An 18,179-nucleotide genomic window follows, 5' to 3' on the forward strand; every position below is an offset into this window, starting at 1 on the left:
CCGAGTTTGTGAACTGCGCTTGTCAGAGTATTGCCCACAACTTTGGATTCCTTTGTTGAAGCTGTAGAAATAAAATGAATAGTATAAAAGCTTGATGGCATCTGTGGATAGGAAACTCATTAAAAGCCTCAGCCTTCTGTTTTATTTCTAACCACATTGCCCTGTGGGATTTCAAGGTCTTGCAGGATGAAACCAGCAGGACTCATTACTTCTAAAACAATGTTTAGAGTTCTATTGGTGGTGGAATGTTCTGCCAGTCAGGTAAAAACCTAGGCCTTTATCCTTCCTGGGACAATACCAGGCAGCTCAGAAGCTGCTTGGAAAAGTCATGCCTTTGAATGCAACTGCAGGTGTTGCTCCTCAAAGACTGTTGGTACCCTCCTATGCACCCTTCAAAGGAATAATAGAAAATTCACTTTGGGATTCAAATAGAGTCTAAGAAAATTTGAAATAATAGGAACAAACTTTTGAGACTTCCTACATTTTTCCCACGAACCTATGGACCATGACTAATACCCTGAGGGCAAAAAAACATCCTTTTTCCCTCTTACACAGGCATAGAATTCATGGTGTCAGATAAATAAGCTTCATGACCTCACCTTGTTTAAGGCTACCATTCAATTACTAGCAAAGACTAGTCACCACAGTGAGAAAAGACTGTGGCATTCTGATTGCTCACATTAATGAGAAATGCTGCAAAATTTATATCATAGGAGAGTAAAAAAAAATTTATTAACTCTTCACAAAGCAAATTAAAAACTTTCAGCCAAAAGTAACTAGTATTAGTTTGAACAAACTGATGGCTCACATTTTCAGTGTCATTAGAAAAAATTATAAGAAAATTTTAATATATGATAGAAAAAAGTAAGGACCTTGCAGGTGTGGAAGATATTTAGCCTCCTAAAGTAGTTTTACAGCTGTGTTAAGTAGAATTCCTTTTAGAGATTTTCTAAATTATTTATATGTAATATCAGAAAATGTCAATAATTTCTTAAAAATGTCTAATGCAGTAATAATAAATTTTGTACACTGCAAATATACTTATTAAAAATACAACTTGACTGCATATCAAAATGCTATTTAAAAATTCAATGCTGCAGTTATACAAAATAATGTGAATTATCTAAAATGCAAAGAATTATACATGCAAAACTTAACTGATAGATGATATCTTTTGAACTTTAAAATCTGAGCAAACATGTTTTACAGAAAAAATGTTTAAGCCACAAACTCTATCAAGTTACATAAAGATCAGATTCATGTAGTTCATAAAGCAGCAAGACAGAGTGACACTTGGAAGAGCATAAGAGAGCTGAACAGCAGAATATCTGTCCTGTGTCAAAGAATTAGATTCCTCCAAGAATAAGAATAATGTCAAATAGCTACATTACCAACACAGGAACTGCAGAGATGTTCTTTTTTGAACAAGTCTCCCAGCAATAGATTTATTAACACACAACCTAATGAATAAGTGTCAGTATTTAAACATTTAATGTCTCAGGAATTAAACAGACAGATAACCTTTTTTTTTATCAAATTCCAAGATGAGTTTGCCAAAACAACCACCATTGGTAAAGCAGTTTCTCCTTTTGTTTTTATTTTCTTTTTCTGCCATTATGTCAACTCCTGGAGTTCTCCTATAGTATCTCACTATTTTGAATTTCTAAGGCATACTTTTTCTATAAAAAACATCAGTAAGAATCCAATCTGTAAACTGCAAACTTGTTTCCTTATTCAGAATTGCATGCTCTTAATACAAGTGGGTCTAAATCGGTCATACCCTGCAAGGTTTATTTACTTAGAATATGAAATTCTTTCTTTTGCTTATATTTACATGAGTAACAGGAAACCATAGCATTATTTCTGGTGGTAAATGAGGGGGCTGCAGACTATTGGATGAAAACAAATGATGGCCCTCAAAAGAAGATACAGTTGGGAGCTTTGTGTAATTGTTTCTGCATTACTGCTCCCACAGGACCAGCTGAAGAGATTACCAACCCCAGCCAACCCCCGACTGTTTGTTGCCATCCTCTCACCAGAGAACACCGCCTTGCCAGATCCACTGGTTAAATTACTTGTGTGATCACTCCCTAATTTATTTCAAAGAGACTTGGTTAGCAAAGCAGGCAAGCAGAAACGATCTATTATTTCAACGGTTTATGCTGGCTCATTTTAATTTTAATAGCCTAGAAAGCAATCTCAACAGCAGCTCAGCCAGGAAACTAAGGATGGCAGCCACTGAAAGCAGTCTTGGGCTGGTGAACTTCAGCAACTGAAAGAGAAAAGATGCAAGGTTTAAACCAAGGTCCAGCAAAATATTTAGGCACCTCTACGCTTAAAACACCTGGATCATCCTACTGCTTAAATAAACTATTTAATAAACTATTACCTCTGACAATTATGGTTTTTTTGCAAAACATATGTCAGAGGATGATATTTATATATGAAAATTAAACATCTTGTTTGCATGAATCTTCTAAGCTCTTCCTGTAGTCAATGGAAGAACTGGCTCCGGAAAGGCAATTCCCCAGCTATCTGAGAAAGGAGGTGTCAGCTGCCTTCTGAAGATGCTCACCACAGAGGACAGTCACCCCTTAGGCTGGAATATGCAGCCATCTTCTAGGCTGCTGAAGGTAGGTACTGAATTGTACCCTATCTGTACCTCACCAAGTGGGCCTGACAACCACAGCAATGTTATTTCTGGAAAAACATTCTTAAATGGGACAATCATCTTTACCATCACACCCTTACCATCCATTTTGGAAAAAAAATTGTATAGTATCTGGTGTTCATTTAGTAGTAGAAGTCAGTATTTCATTAATATCACATACATATACATATACATATACATATACATATACATATACATATACATATATATAAAATTATGTATTACTGCCATTACTTATTACTTTAACTTCCTTTACGTCAGTAGTTTCCCTGGTTCCAAATAAATTTTTAGATTGCAATTAGTTTTTTTAATTATGTACACTGTCATGCAAAACCCATAAATTTCTTGGGATTACCTGCATAGATGCATGTAAATTAGCTACATATATGTCTTTATATATAGAGTCGCATAAAAATAGACATTTTCAAGAAATATAGAAATGGTATGAAATGCTTAGAGTATAGCAAAACAAATTTTACAGTGTCAGTTTGAGATGCGCTGTCTATATTTATTGTAAAATAACTTGCTGGAAAAGATTCTAACTTTCTATGTCCTTTAGTAGTCTTTGTTCACACAGCATACAAAAGTTAAAAGATTCTTTATCATCTCAGAAGCTCCTTTCATAATTTTAAATCAACCTAAACTTGTATAGTACAGTTCTCCTAAGTACTTTAGTCGCTTGCAGCTCAAATGCAGTGAATTTGCCAGTTAGTTGTCAAGTACTCAGGTGTAGGTGAATTGAAAGCTTTTTAACAACTAATGGAAAGTATTATAGTAACAGATTAAAACTGAACAAGGATGACTTCATGAAATCATCCTTCTTTTGACAACATTCATTTGATTTCACAAAATGACAGAATCAGATTATGGGTTGGCAGGGACCACAGTGGGTCATTTGGTCCAACCTACCTCCTCAAGAAAGGGCATCCTAGAGCACATGGCACAGGATTGCATCCCAACGGACCTCAATATCTCTGCTGTGGGAGACTCCACAACCTCTCTCTGGAAATCTCTTCCAGTGTTCAGCCACTTGCACAGTAAGGAAGTTTTTCCTCACATTCACGTGGAATTTTCTGTGTATCAGTTTCTGCCTGTTGCCTCTTGTTCTATCGCTTGGCACCACCAAGAAGAGCCTGGATCCATCCTCCTGACACCCTCCCTTCATATACTGCTAGACATTTATAAGGTCCCCTCTCAGTTGTCTCTTCTTGAGGCTGAACAGGCCCAGCTGCCTCATTCTATTCTCATAAGAGAGATGCCCCAGTATTTCAATTATCTTTGTGTTCTCCACCAGACCCGCTCCAGGACCTGCATGTCTCTCCTGTACTGAAGAGCCCAGAACTGACGCAGCACTCCAGACGTGGCCTCAACAGGGCTGAATAGAGGGGCTGAACCATGTCTTTTGACTGGCTGCAAATGTTCTTTCCAGGGCACCCTAGGATACCACTGACTTTCTTGCCCCACCAGGCCACGCTGTTGGCTCAAGGAGATCTTGCTGTGCAGCAGGACTCCCAGTTCTTTCTCTGCAGAGCTGTTTCCCAGAAGCTCAGCCCCCAGTCTGTACTGGTGCCTGGGGTTATTCTGCCCCACGTGCAGGACCCTGCACCTGCATTTGTTGAATTTCAGAAAGTTCTTCTCTTCTGCAGGGCTGCACAGCCCTCTGGGGTATTGAACACTGCTCCCATTGGTGTCACCAGTGAACTTGCTGAGGAGGGATCTGCACCCTCATCCAAGGCATTGATGAATAAGGTAAGCAATACCGAGCTGAGTAGTGAACATTGATTTGACACTTTCTACAGTATTTCTTGCACATCCTCCAGGTAAGGGGTCAGAGCTGTGCAGAGGGTGAAACTTTTCTGACAGTGGTTATGTACTCACTAGTAGAACTATCAGATCCATTCACTAGTGGTGCTATGGTGTCTGGTGCTTAAGGCAGAATGACATTCTTCATTGTCCCACCATAAAAATTACCAGATTGAAGCAGGGGCTTGATAAATGACCACAAGTGTAAAGACACAAAGCTGAAGTGCCTTAGAGGCTAGCTACCAAACTGTACAAATGTGTACAGTCAGAACAAAAGGAAGATCCTTTATGAGTGCATTTGAAACAGAAATTGGAAGCAGATAAATGCACATGCCAAAAATGAAAACAACAACAAAGCAGTGAGGTTGGTGTGGTTCTTACACTAACAAAGGGTTATTATTTTTCCTTCTTAACCGGCTTAAGCAGGATCAGAAATTGTATTTTATAAGAGCATTTTTCCTCATTCATCAAATGAATAGTTTTAATGTATCAATACATGATGTAGGATATAATTCTAAAACTTTTCTTGTGTTTTAGGAACCTGGAATCTGTGGAAGCTGCCATATGGGGGAACACCATTAGTGAGGAACACAGTTACATTAAAAATTCACAAAATACAGAGTGTTTTAGAACATGAAACATTGACGGAGTTCAGTTACTGAAAATATATATCTCTGTGGTGCAGTTTCATTCTAAATGGATGCTACTCCTTGCTCCAGGCTGTAAGTTTTCTGCAGTCAGCTGCCGATGTGATAGCATTTGCTTTTACATAATCGTTCTGTCTTATCTGTAAGCATCCCTCACTCGGACAACTTGAGAGGCATTAAGGGTGTGTGCAGATGAACGAGTTACCCTCTGAACTCATGTTTCTCATACTCTGCAAGAATTGCCTGCAACACACTTTTATGCTGTGTTGTACCACTCAGAAAGAATACAAATATGGAGTAGATGACAGGAAAATAGTTCATAACACCTTACATTGCTGATAAGGTGTTTTTCATCTTTCCATAGCTGAGGTTTCCTGCTATCTGCTTCTTAAGGCCAGTTACTCATAATCTGTTGTGGTTTGCTGGTCCCAAAATGAAAACTAAACTTTTTTTTCTTGCTCATTATGAATACAAAATTTAATCAAATTGATCAACAGGACTGGGGGTTTTATAACTCCACAGTCCTAAAGTACTTTGCAATGATCTTTCTCAATTAATAAATCCAATGTTGTGTATATATATATATAGATATATAGAGAGAACTTTCTAAAACACTGATTCAGTGTTATCCCTATACTGTGCAATTATAAAAAAGTTATTCCTTTGCTGAGTTACCTCTGCCCAGATAGTAAAATTAAAAATCACAGTTCTGTTAGAAACAACAGAGAACAAAAAGAGAGCATGTTGGAAAGGATTAAATCCTGCTGCTTAGTGGATTGATACACACAATTAAACAATTCAGGTCATAAGTGCTCATGACTATCTTGTTGACAGTAAGCTACCACACAATAATTTATGGAATGTTTTCCATCATCTCCAGTCAGCTGTAAAAAATTACTTCCATCCTGATGGATGATGGCCTTGATTATATCCTATAAAACTTATGCCATGCAATATGCCTATGTTTGAAATGAATTAATTTTACTATGTTAAGCTTTAATACCTGTCCCTTAATATCCTGAGAGGGTCAGAGCTGTCATCTGGCCCTGCATCAGTTTCTTTAAAGGCACTGCAGTCACCCACACTAACCCTATTCTCTCACTTGTTTCCTAAGTTACTGCTCTTTCTCCTTATTGGAGTCACTGATCTTCTCTGTTTTTACTGACAAGGATTGAACTGACTCAATTCCCTTAACAGAGGTAGCAAGTAATGTTTGATACCTCACAGTTAATGCTGTAAATTGGTTTAAGCAATAGTGAGGTGTAAAACTTCCAGAGTGCAAAGAAATTCTGGTTTCAAGTTAACAAACCTTCCTTTTTATTCAGAACTAAATCTACACACTTTTATTGCAGCTGGAGCTGCTACATTGTAGGAATAACTTTTTCTTCTTTTTATTTCTTCTTTACCCCAGAAACAGGGGAATTCATGGTCTGGAGGTAAAAAACAATAAAAATCTATTCTGTGCTAAATTAGTTTTCATATACAGCAGCAAATACAGACTTGTCTGATCAGGAATTTTGGCATTTTAGAATGTCCTGAAAAGAAGTATGTGCCTTTTTCAGTCATTTTTCTGAAAGCAGAACTGAACTTAGAGTGTTCCTTCTTCTTGTCACATTTATTAATCATTAAAGTTTCTGACATGTTTTCTTATTGTTGTTTAATAGTAATGTCAGTGTTAAACCATAATATAGGTGTATACATCTGTTGTTTACTCCGAGATGACTAACTACCATATATAAAAATTCATATTAAAAATAAGTGATAACATACCAATGAAATAATGATTTTTAAAAGCCCTCTGCCTCTGAAATACATTAATATATTTAAATAGGAAAAGAGATCACAGTTCCGTATCCTACCACTGACACGCAGAGAAATAAACAAAATCGAGTTGGAGAACAGACCTGCACAACATACGGCTCAAGGGCTTGGTGCAGCCTGCAGAGCATCCTTCCTAGCCTGCCAGCTACTTAGCAGCAATGTGTACTGTCACAAAAAGCAGGGTGTGCATCCTGGCTGGGCTTCCAAGCAGCCCCGTGGCCCAAAGCAGGGGATGGAGTGTGCATCTCCTGGCCAGGCATGCGGCTGGGAGGGTGGACATTGTTCACAGAGAGGGAAGGGCCCCGGGCAGTCATGGCAGGGAGGCAAACGCGCTGATAGCAAGGGAGGTTCTCCACTGGACCTCCTCTGAAGGTAACAGATTCCAGCTGCCTGCACACAGGCTTCGGTCATTTCAGAATGACACCCATCCTTGCCTCCATAATGCAAAAACTGGGTTGAGTCTAGCAAACTCCCAAGGTGAATGAATCCTTGTGTCTGCATGATAAAATCTTACACCATCAAGGAAAAACATATTTGATATCGTGTAAGTGTTGCATGCTTAGGTTGAATGTAAAATTTCAGGGCATGTAAAATCCCCTGCACTCACAGCTTGCTAATAACTTTTCTCGTTATCTTTTGTTTTATTATTACATATGACATTTTACTGAATTATTCAATTTTTTTATAGTTTTGGTATTCTAGAAAAAATATTAAACTTTTTGGAATCATAGTAATACTTCAAAAAGCTCAAAAAGATGAACTGTATGAGTAAGAATACTCTTCCCAAATGTGGCTATCTCAGGGTGCTGAGGAATTAGATTTCCATCTCAAAGGCAGTTATCTTGACATAACAGATTACTGCTGCCAAAAGAAAAAAACCACTATTTTCCTGTCCTCTCATACTTCTCTCCCTCTTTCTGCCACTTTTAGTGGTTGTGAGCAGTTAAATATCATATCTCACAGAAATTGAGCCCAAGAACATGAATATACCTCTGAAGGTGGCTCCTTGGGAGTGCTCCTGAAAGCATTCTCTGTTGGAAATCTCAGACAGCAGCTTTCTCACATGGAAGTTTCTCTCTCCATGGCCCTGAATGCCACATTTTCAGGAAGGACATAAAATCAGCTGGGTAAGTGAAAGAGAACAATGCACCTCATGTATCTTTAGTGTAAGCAAATGACATATGCTTTCTTCCTTCCATTTCAGCATTTCTGTCCTCTATAAACATTCTCAATCATGTTGTCTGCTTCAGCTGTCATAAGTAAATGCTTGCATTAGCACTTGTTCACAAAATTTAATTGTGAATTACTCTACACACATGAAAATGGCAAATGCTTAAACTGGGAGGTTGGACAGCATTAATTTCTCAGCCTTCCTTCTTTGACTGCACCACAGGCCAGGTGAAGACCCCAGTGAGGCCAGGAGGGACAAAATTTGCCACAAGAACATGAGCTTTTTGATCTGCAGTGAGATATCAAGGAAGGACACTTACATTTTGAATGTCTTAAGAAACACATCATAGTGTCAAGTTATAATATGCTAATGATGAAAAAGTCTCCTTGCTAACAAAAATAATTAGAATCGTCCAAACTGTACGTAGATTAAGTCCGAGGTTGGTTATTATGCCAACAAAAAATGAGTGATCTTTCAAGGAAAGATATGGGCAGAACACAGAATTGCTGAAATGAATCAAGGGACTTTAACTATAATTGTTATATGTTCTGCATCTGACAGAAAAATCCTAAATAAAAATCCAAATTAGCTATTTCCATTCTTCAGCATTGAAATAAAAAGCCTAGAGTGACAGAACTTGGTATTTCTCTGCCAATGAGGCTTTACATAGTTTTTTTCTGTTTGCTTTCTCACACTTGATTGTTCTCTTGGTAGTGTTTCACTAACTCACTGTTATCTTGACTGATAATGAAAGCACCAGAAAATACAAACACTTTTCAATTCCTTCTTTTTCATTTATATTGCATTGTAATCCCACTCTGAAGTGGTTTTTTTAATAAAGTATTTCACAAGAACAAAATATAATTACAGATGCATTCATATATCCTAAAAGCTGCCTGTACAACGTAGCACTGATACTCTATTTGCATTTTAGATTGTTTGAAAACGTCTCTACAGTTACCTTGTAAAAACTTCATACCATATGTGTTATTAGTCTAACACTGTTCTCTCATTTGAACTAAGACAAGTAGATACTGTCAGATACTAGACTGGTGAAAATAACTTCAGTGGTTATGAGCTGAGTGTTTTCTATAAGCTGTTTTTCCAAGCAAAATTTGTGCTGATATATCTCTAAGCATTTAAAAATTATACATCTGATTCAGAAAAGACTATATAGTGTTCAAATGTGCACAAGAGAAATTTGCCTTTTTAATTGCATATATCTCATAAGTATGCCTAGGAAATATTACTTATTTACATTTATCTTGTTACTTCTGTATAAAGGGTGCAGACTCCAAAAGGACATGTTTCTCCAGTATAACAGGATGTATTTGTTTATTTCTGCACAGTGTTTGTGCCACTGTAGTTAAATTTGCAGCCCACATTTTGAGGATATACCACTCAATTTGAAGTTCTGATGTTGATTTTCTTATCCATGTTTTTCCCCTTGAAGCAAGATGAAAAATGTTCCAGCAAAAGCATAAGAAAGCTATTTTAAGATCTTTGAAGAAAAATTAATATGTTGCGATGATGATATTTCATCTTAATCTGGCATCGCCCAGACTTGTCTCTTTCAAGGAAGGGAGGACATCTGGAAATGAGTGAAAGCCACAATAAAATAAGATTTTTTTTACTGAAACTGAAATATGATGGCATAGTTGTTTCTTGACAGTTATATATTCAATGAGTAGGAATAAGTGGTATGATAAAGGTACATGATTTATTGTTATATGCAATTATACAAGCTACACAATATTGAAAATTTACAGGGAACTAAACTGATATTTTAGAAATTAAAACATGGAATATTCATGGATATTCATAGCCTAAAAGCAAGGAAAAAAAAGCAACTCTAAGTAGCTCTAGGAAGAAATTCAGTGAGCAGGGATAATACTGCTGTAAATTAATATGTTTCCTTTGGTGTGATTCTGGTTCTCATATAAAATGCCTAGAATATATGAAGGGAAGAAACAATTTCACTTCGATATTTGAGTTTCATAATCTCTGCCTTTCAATGCAAAACGTGAGGCTGACTTAATTTCCACTTATTTGGGCAATGCAATTAGTAAAAATAAATACATACATATACACAAAATCTCATCTGAAAGACATATATAATTCTGGACACCAATAATCAGAAAAGGTAAATTCAAAATGAAAAGGAGCAAGGATCACCTAGTAGGATGAACAGGTGATTGGTGCGCTAATCTTTTTTAAAGAACATTGAAAGACCTTGCTGATTTGTCTAACCAAGCAAAATAGAAGTTCAAAAGAAAATAATTTTTATCTGTAAATTCTTCAGCCAGGTATCAGGGGAAAAGACTAACTATTTAAGTGATGTTGGCAAAAGAACAATCAGATATTAACTAGCCCTAAGTAAATTCAGGCTAGAAATAAATAGTATTTATAAACTTGACTGTGTTGGGTTTACATGGCCAGATTTTGGTAGCAGAGGGAGCTACAAGGGTGGCTTCTGTGAGCTGACAGAAGTTTCCCCCATGTCCTGCAGAGCCAGTGCCAAGTGGCTCCAGGATGGACCTGCTGCTCACCAAGGCTGGGCCAAGTAGAAATGGTGGGAACACCTCTGTGATAACATATCTAAGAAGGAAAGGGAAAAAAAGTTATTGTGCAGATGTAATTGCTGCCAAAGAGGAGCAGAGTGCCAATATGTGAGAGGAGGCACCAAAATCAGTGGAAAAGGAGAGGCAGTAGGTGCTCCTGTGGTGAAAACAATGGTGAAGCAGCTGTGCCCCTGCAGCCCATGGAGAACCACAGGGACACAGAGATCCACCTGCAGCCCACGGAGGAGACCCAAACTGGAGCAGATGGATGCCCAGCCCATCCCCTGGGTTGATGGTTGTCAACTCAGGAGACTCACACTCAAGCAAGCTGTGCCTGAAGGACTGCACCCCATGGAAGAGTTTGGGGGGAACTGTTGCCCATGGGATGGAGAAGTTCCTGAGGAATGTTACCTATGAGAGGAACCCCACACTGGAGCAGGGGAAGGACTCCTCTTCCTGAGCAGCAGCAGGAACAATCAGTGATAAACTGACTGTAACCCCCATTCCCCATCTCCCTTCACTGCTGGTGGGGAAGGAAGAGCCTGGGAAGACGGGAGGGGTGAGGGAGAGGTATATTTTAAGATTTCTTTTACTTCTGGTTATCCTACTCTGATTTTGTCAGTAGCAAAATTCAATTGATATCCCCAAGATGAGTCTGTATTTGGTGAGTGATCCCTCTCCCTCACATGTCTCAAGCTATGAACCTTTGTTACATTTTTTCTTCCCAATCCAGCTGGGAAGGTGAATGATAGAGTGGCTTTAGTGGATGCCTGGCATTCACATAGGGTCAATCCACTACCACTTACTGAATTGGTGATCTGGACATCTCAGGATGTCATAATAAAATGATAAGGAAAAACACAATTAATAATTTTAAAGAAATCGTAAATGCTTCCAGTGTGAATTTCATGCACCAGTGTTTTCTGCAGTGATTGAGCAGTGTTATTTAACATGGTTCGCGATCACCTGTGCAGTGTTTTTTTACGTTAGATTGAAAAATCCCTCTACAGCTTTTACAATCCTTCACTATTCCAAATTTTTTTAGTCTGTCCTACATCTTCCAAAATCAGGTTCCTATTTTCTTTAAAAGCCAACTGTTAGAATATAACACTTTTTTGGCAATAATACAGATAAGATCTGTTGTCTGCATAAAATATTAACTAATCATAAATTAGCATCAGATAAAATATTCTACTACTTAATATTGGAAAAACGACACCCCAAACAATATAAACAACTGAGTTACAAGCTGTATTTACTCATGTGTGATAGCAGTCATCTATGCCTGTTGCCTAAGAACTAGTTATTGCGAAGGCCTATTCTAAGGACATTTCACCCACCTAACCCCTTCCTCTTCCGTCTTCTCTTTAAAAAAGTTGCAGATTCTTCAGAAAAAGATTTTTTAGGAGTCTCAATCTCAATTTTGTACTGCAAAAAGTTCTGGAAAGTAAGGAAGCCTTGGTTTGAGTAACACCATCTAAAGAAAGAGGCCAGAGTGAAGGATTGGTGTTAGACGCGCTCTGCCTTCGTCTCTCTCTTGGGTCTTCAGAAACAGAGGGAGGAGAACCCCCAGTATAGATCACTGACCATATGGCTATGAAAATTTGCTGAATATTTTCTCAGTGTACTCCTTGAAACGCTTTGCAAAGTATCTGGTCTTGACATGCCTGTCTCATTGGCTGACAGGGGTAAAGGAAACCATGCAGATGTTAACCAGCCCAGCTTCTCATTATACCTATGGGCACCCTGGTTTACTCTGTCAGTTAATACTATCTCTAATTAATTTTGATCTGAGCTACTTTTAAAAGTAAACAATATGTTATTCATTATTTCTATACCTTTTTGCATTCATTATTTCACAGACATTTCCTGCCTTTATTCTTAAATATATTATCTTGGTAATATCTCTGGCACGTCCAAAATTAAAAACTCAAGCTGCTTCTCTGGCATTTGCATCATTACCTTTTTGTCTTCATCCTTAAATGTATACTATGCCACTAGAAGTAGCAGCCCAAAAAATCCTCTCTTTGTATTGAACATTGAGCATAAGTAAAGCACACAGTCTTTGGAGCAGAATGTCTGTTCAATCCAGTCAGAGAGACAGAATACATTTTCATCCCAATCAAAATTTTAAAGTGAAAATCATGAGACAAAATAAAACCCCAGATATTTGTCTTTGATCCTGAAATATATAGTTAAATTATTTGGTTTGAAATTATTTCAGTTTTTGTAAGTATTTTTTCAAAGAGTTTTCTGTATTTATTTAATTTTACTACTAACAGATTGTCTTGTGGAAACTATTTAAGTTCATTTCTTTCAGATTGGCTAAATTCCTCAAAATCTTAGGGATCCACTGTAGGTATAAGCCCAAATATAGGACTCTGGCAGAGAGTTGATATGGTATACAGAAAATAAAAATCTTTTATTATCCAAAAATTCAGGTGGAATATTTCTGAATGTCTAAGCCTGAAATGGGAATGCATAAATAAACTGTTCAATACAAAATTTCAAATTGAAACCTACTGAAATGTTGATATTCCATCTTTTTATTCTAATGCTGAATTTTTTACATTTCCAGTACTATAGAAATTCAATACAAAGCTCTACAATCCACATACCTGTGAATGCAGAACTTGGGGTATATATTTCTAAATTTTTATGCAGGCATTTTATGTCTGTTGCTGGGCACGCCTCTTAATATTTTGGTAACTTACCACATATTTCTATCAGAATTTTAATAATCCTTCACTATCTGTGCTACTGTGTTTTTATTCTCAGATATCTTCAAGGTTTCAGTGTAGCTCTACTTCCCCCCTGTAGATTCTACTCAAATTCATCTACCTTCATGCCCTACTAGCCTTGCAAATTCTCCTCATAAGTCTCTCAGTACCAGTCCAAGTTAATTCTTCTCCTCCATTCCATTTCCACTGTCACCTCTGTCAGAGAGCAGATTCGTGAACAGGAGCACCAGATTCATGTTGCAAATGAAACACAAAAGATTCAAAGCCACTTTCCTTCAGCAGATTTCTGAATGATACAACAGATCCCAGTGTTGGGAAGATTTTCTTTAATAATCTACATTGTAATTTTATTTTATAGCCACTGATTAAACAACCCATTCAACCTCCATATAAAGTACTTCTGTCCCTGAATAACTATAACCAGTTACTAATTCCTGGATATTTCTTCTAGTTCAAGAGGTGCATTCTTTCTTGATAAAAAGGCAATCAATGTTATGGAAAGGTGGTGAAAAATGAAAAAGAGGGTTGTTCCCTACTGAAAAAGACAAGTTATTTTAAATTGCAAGGAAAACATAATTATAGATAATTACCACAGATTACATTTTCTACATACATGCACTAATTAAATCACCTATTAGATGATTATATTTTTTTATAGATTTTTTACTTTCTATTTGGCATTACATATGATAAATCAAATACACAATAAATGAAAAATGACAGCATCTATCAAAATTACCCTCAGAATCATTTAAATCTTGATAAATATAATAAGAAAATTCCCAGAGTATTGAGAGAGAAAAGTAATAGTCTTTATCTACCTCCAGTCAACCGTGAGGTTAACTTAATAAACACAGAAGTTTTAGCTCCAAATATATTTTATTATTCATTACTATGACCTTGTGGCTGATAGATAACAGTTCATATCATTCCTGGGTTATTCTAGGTCAGGTCTTAATAATTGTACAAAACAGGTATGAAAGGGTAAAAAATAGAGAAGGAAACAATACAGTTTTTGTTTATCATATCACTATTATTTTTTTGAACAATGTAAAAGCCATAAAAACTGAATTTAGAGTGTACTCCATAGCAGACTAAATTAACAAACCCAGAGGGAACACAGTCTTGTACCTGTTACAGAATTTCATGGTTTGTACCCAGGGATGGAGGAAAGATAATGCCTCATACACTCTCCTCTCAATTTTTACTAAATTCACTGCCATGTAATGGCTAAAATGAAACATTCTAAACTATCAGAACCCTCTTGAGATAAACATTTTCCTCACATATCAACATCCCATCAGAGGTGCACATTTTTAGTTATCTCCTTTGACTAGATTGGTGATCAGCTTGTTGATTTAAAACAATGGTACTTCTGCAGGCAACTTGGGAAAGAAAAATAATTGATTCTACACATCTATCAACACTTTCTTCTTAAAATAACATTTCTATAAACAAAAAGCAACAATCACTTTCTCTTCTTCTCCTCTGTCATGACTCTTCAAAACCTCCCTAATATTATAGATTGTTTGGACTGAATCTGCAAAATCAGCAGCATCACTCTGCTACTTTCTGCCCTAAGTTCCTTTCTACATGCTTATTGCAATAGTGCCTTTCAGGCTCAATCTGCTTTTGGATTAAATCCCTAATTTCTCACTTCCGAAAGTAACACTAAAGATTTCTCCTATCCGGCTAATGACAATTTAGCACTGTCACCATGTGAGATATTGTATCCTTGTTGTCCTGTTTCTGCCAAAAATTTTATCATAATAAATGCAATAGAATAAGAGGCTTCTTTTTATGTTGGCGTACCTAACAGCTGTCTATTTTGATCATAGAACTGATTCTTCAAAGCCTCCAACTTTTTCACAAACAGCAATCTAGTTTTAATTAATATGCTTGCAGAGAAACTTGCTATAATAGTAACCGAGAGTCCTGCTAAATCATACATTTTGACTTTTTTGATCATGAATTCTGTTGGGGGTTCCAAGGTCTAGATGTTGAGTTACTTTGGACATACACATAGTGTAACTTTGTGAAAATCAGGAGCATTCATATATATTACCAGGAGTTGGAGATTGAAAGCTTTGCAGTTAAATTGTAAATATGCCACTTCTGTAATTTCTCCTAAGAAATTCTCTCCTGTCTGTATAGTACTGAGTCCCAAAATTTGGATCGGAGCACCTGCCTGTACTGGGGTACAAATTCTAGTGCTTAAAGAAAGAATATTCAACCAGTTACCCCTGAGACAGAAGGTTTAAGGACAATCCTATGTCAGCTTGTAGCAGTAACTCTTCTCATTTGTTCTAACACCTCAATTTAACAGGAGGAGATTGTGGCAGCTCTATTTCCTACTTTACTAAGAACTAAATAAAAGGAGCTGTGGCATCCACTTAGTGGTGCCTCTGGCACGTCTAGCATGGAGACCACACGATCACTGGAAGTGATGAGGTAAAAGGATGGCAGAGAAGACATCCTGTCTGCATTAGTGGTGTGGAAGCCAAGAAAAGAACATTACAGCAAAGAGCAACTTTGCCTAGTTGTGGACTAACACTGGTAGTCACTGCTGGTAATAGCATCTCTAATGTCTCCTACTCCATAACTTCTTTCAGTCCTAATATTGTCAATCATTTCTTTCACCAGAGAATTTCAAGTCTCACCCTTGTCACCTTGTATTTCAACTCAACACATTCCTATTATATCCCCTGCATAGACTAATACCTCAGTATGACTTTAAGCTTTATTTTACACACAGCTATGACTGTGTCAACCCAGTCCCAGAATACCATTATTGAATATCATCACAATTTGTTTCTCCAGATTCCTTCCATAAGGACTACACAGGGGGAAAAAAACCCCTCTCACTAGCAGGCATAATTAATTTTGTGTTTGTTTTTAAAATAATCAGCTAATTAGTGGTGTGACACAGTTCATTTGTGACTTTAAAAATATTTATGATTCTTTATGATTTGATTCTATGCTTTGGAGGAAAATAACTTCACAGTCTTTAGAGTGTAAAGCATTGCCAATTTTCTTAAAAATATTTGGACTGCTGGACTAAACCTGCCTTAATAACTGGCAGTCCATGATCCAGATCAGTCTTGGGCATAGGAAGAGTCAGAGAATAAAGTTACCCTAAGAATATCTTCTTCTTCAGGATACACTTGGTAATCTTGAAAAACATTAAAAGATGTCTTGGGATTTCTCTATCTCTTTACACCATTGAAGCAGTAAGTGATGGAGAAGGAAAAATATCCGGGCATTGCAAATGAAACTCCAGAGAAAGTCATCAAAGTGCAGGCGCGTTAGCATTATTTCTAATATTAGATAATATTTACCACCAAAAATCCTCCTATATACCCAAATCATAACAACATTTAAAAATACTTCCAAAAAATAGACATCCTCCAACCTTTTCTTTCTACAGACATACTATAAGTAATTAATCCAGCCTGAATGGTGTCATAAACTTTATTTCCTTGTAAAGCTACTCCTCAAAAAGATGAATACCACTTTCAAATAAAATAAAATAACCCAAACCAAAAAGCCCTACTGTCATTATAATACCTGCAGAGTGATACCACTAACAGACCTGGCTGTTTGTTTCTAAGGAAGAACAGCTGTGCAACAGACTGTCTGAACAGTTCCTATTACAGAATGCAACATGGATCACTGACACAAAGGAAGCACTACACCAGCTGGCTCTCTGTCTTAGAGCATTTCTATTCCTAGATGATTTACCTGTTCTCAGCCCTGTCACCTCAACACTTCTACTACCCAATTAAAAATGATGTTGCTGGATTCTCTCTGCTATAAATTGGATACATTTTTGTTCAGATCAAACTGGTTACTTTTTTGTAAGTTTTGAAATACACGACTTATTTTTAAACTTATAAAAGCTGCTTGATTATTTATTTGTGGTCTATTTTGTTCTCTTGTAGAGTTTAGATATGAAAAATTCTTTTCAAATGTATTCATATGCAGTGATCTACATTTCCTAATCATAATCATGTCAGCAAAAGTGGAGCTGCTCTTAGGATAACATTTTAGTCTAGAAAATGATTTCCCTTTAAAATGGATTCAATGGACATGATATAAAAAGAAGATGCAAAATTACACACAACAGTTTGCATAATCAAAACAGATATGTTTTATATTCAGGCAAGATTTCTTTTTGCTACATTAAATGGAAGAAAATAGACCTTTTGGAATTCTGCAAGTGTGCTGTGGCTATAAATGCAGTAGCAGTGGAATTCCAGTAGGATTATGAAGAGGATGTACAGAACTTAAAAAAAGAAATCAACCAAGATAAAGAAGGACAGTATGAAAGGATAAATGTTGTTGTTTTTTTTTTTTTTAACTAACAATAGTCACAGAATCACAGAATCACAGAATTTCAAGACTGGAAGAGACCTATAAGATCATCTAGTCCAGCCGATGTTCTAACTGTTCAACTAGATCATGGCAGCAAGTGCCACATCTAGTCTTTTTTTAAATTCTTCAAGGGATGATGCCTCCACCACCTCACTGGGTAAATGATTCCAGTTTCTGACCACTCTTTCTGTGAAGTATTTTCTTCTTACTTCTAACTTACATCTACCTTGACGCAACTTGAGACTGTGTCCTCTTGTTCTATCCGTTGTCGCCCGGAGAAAGAGGCCGACCCCCAGCTCACTACAGCCACCCTTCAGGAAGTTGTAGAGAGTGATGAGGTCACCCCTTAGTCTCCTTTTCTCCAGGCTGAACAACCCCAGCTCCCTCAGT

Source organism: Melospiza melodia, chromosome 6 (assembly GCF_035770615.1).
Source record: "Melospiza melodia melodia isolate bMelMel2 chromosome 6, bMelMel2.pri, whole genome shotgun sequence".
NCBI lineage: Eukaryota > Metazoa > Chordata > Aves > Passeriformes > Passerellidae > Melospiza > Melospiza melodia.